Source organism: Cervus elaphus, chromosome X (genome assembly GCF_910594005.1).
Source record: "Cervus elaphus chromosome X, mCerEla1.1, whole genome shotgun sequence".
Lineage (NCBI taxonomy): Eukaryota > Metazoa > Chordata > Mammalia > Artiodactyla > Cervidae > Cervus > Cervus elaphus.
The window spans coordinates 41,254,179-41,256,823 of NC_057848.1; positions in this window are offsets into that span (position 1 = coordinate 41,254,179).

A 2,645-nucleotide genomic window follows, 5' to 3' on the forward strand; every position below is an offset into this window, starting at 1 on the left:
TCCTCCATGGGCTCTCCCCAACCCAGGGATTGAACCCAGGTCTCTTGCATCTCCTGCACCGGCATATATACAAAAAATTCACAATCCCACTACCCAGTTGATACCCTCTCTGACTCAACTAAGAATTTCCTGATTAAGCCCTGAGGAACCCCATTCATCTAAGTGGTACCAGCCCCTGATATTCCCTGTGATTAGATTTGGTTTGCTTGACACTGCATGAGGATCCAGAACTTTTGTCATAAACAGGGTGAGAATACTTGGCATTCTATCTCTCACCGTGTGCTGGTGACAAGGTATATAGGTGGATCCATCATCCTTATCAGCACGGAAGGCCTACAGCCATGCTAGACACCTGGGATAGACACCTGCTGTATGAAAGCAAATGACTTCAGACAACTGACCTGGATTTACCCAGTCCTCCCAAGAGCAAGCACGTTCAGACATCAATTTGAGACCTTTTAACAGTCTTTAGGAGATTGAGATGTGTAACACACACACATACATTAGGCATTCACTATGTAAAGTGCTTTATATTATGCATTTCATTCTAGATTGCCTAATATTTTAGAATTTCTCATGTCTCTGATTCGAATCTAAAGTCTTCAAATAGATGTTTTGATTTTTCTAGAAGCAAGTACTTGTCTATTGTGAGATAGTTAAAGTTTGAACTTTTTACAATGTTATTCTTTTAAAATACAGGACTACTTTTAGTGTACCAAGACCATAATTTTAAGCTGCTTTCATTACTCTCTATATAGTCAAGTCTTAGTTATTCAAGGCATTCGTGATTCTAGAGTAAGGGAAGAGCTCCACCTTATGGTACTGTTTTGAAGTACACCAAGAAAAGGCCACTATTTTTAGAATTGTCCTAGAAACTCAAGAGGGGCTTCCCTGATAGCTCAGTTGGTAAAGAATCCGCCTGCAATGCAGGAGACCCTGGTTCCATTCCTGGGTCAGGAAGATCCGCTGGAGAAGTGACAGGCTACCCACTCCAGTATTCGTGGGCTTCCCTGGTGGCTCAGCCGACCTGGGCTCGATCCCTGGAGAAGGGAAAGGCTACCCACTCCAGTATTCTGGCCTAGAGAATTCCAGGGACTGTATAGTCCAGGGGATCGCAAAGAGTCGGACTGAACGACTTTCACTTCACTTCACTTAGAAACTCAAAGGGGAAAAAGGATTAAAAAATACAGACCACCTCCCCCAACAAATTATAAATCCTCTTCCATGATATGTTCAAAGTGCCAAAATGGCCAAGGCTAAGTAAAAATTAAGCAAAATCTTTCACTTGGCTATTGAACTGGGTACTAAATTGGTAAAACAAGAGTCCTTTTTACTTGATACCAAACATTATCATCATAACTAATGATTCTTGAGTTTCTATTATGAACCAGATTATGGTGTGTGTATATATATATATATAAAATATATGTGACATAAACATATAATAAATATACACTATTTATCATATTAAATATTTTATTATAAATATTAATAAATATGTACACAATAATATATTTATATATTACATATTTATAAAATATTTATTAAATGTTTTTTAGTTTTTATAAAATTTTGTTAATTTTTTTAAATTTTTAATGAAAATTTTAAATATAAAAATATTTACATATCTATAATATAATTTATATAATAAATAATTAAATACCAAATATTTATTAAATATTATATATTATATATGTTTATTATATTAAAATGTATTTACTATAAATATATAATAAATATATATATATATGCTAAGTCGCTTCAGTCATGTTCGAGTCTTTGTGACCTCATGGACTGTAGCCCACCAGGCTCCTCTGTCCATGGGATTCTTCAGGCAAGAATACTGGAGTGGGTTGCCATGCCCTTCTCATATATATATATATATATATATATATATATATATACACACACACTAATTTAATACTCACACAACCCTATAAGAGAGGTACTGTTATAAACTCCACTATCCAGATGAAGAAACTGAGGGCTAGAGAAGGTACATAAATTTCTCAAGGCCACACAGCTACTAAGTGGTAGAGCCGAGACTCACTAGCCCAGATTCTAAACCACCATGCCATACTGCCTCTTTCTAAAGCTCAAATTCAGTAAGGTCTCTCTCAAAATAAACAACTTGAAGCCATGCTCTTACCCATTCTTTCTCAAAATATTCATAGATGAAGGCAAGACAAGATCCCTGGTTCAATTTCTATTCCTCTCATGGTGGTCCAGATTTGTAATTCTTTGGCTTATCTCCTGTGTTCCTTCCCAACTTTGACAATGATTCTATTTGGGATTTTGAGTATAAAATATTGCAGTAGAGAGCTAAACACTGAACGTTTGCATCCCTCCAAAATTCACATGTCGAAACCTAATCTCCCATGTGATGGTATTAGGAAGTGGGGACTTTGGGAGGTACTTAGGTCATAAGGGTGGAGCCCTCATGAATCAGAATAGTGCACTTATAAAATGCACTCTCCAGAGCTCTTTGCCCCTTCCACTGTGTGAGGACACAGCCAGAGGTTGGCTATCTATGGACCAGGAAGCAGCTCCCCAGAAGATATTGAATCTTCCAGCACCTGATCTTGGACTTGCCAGCCCCCAGAACTGTGAGAAATAAATGTTTGTTGTTTAAGCCACCCAGTCTA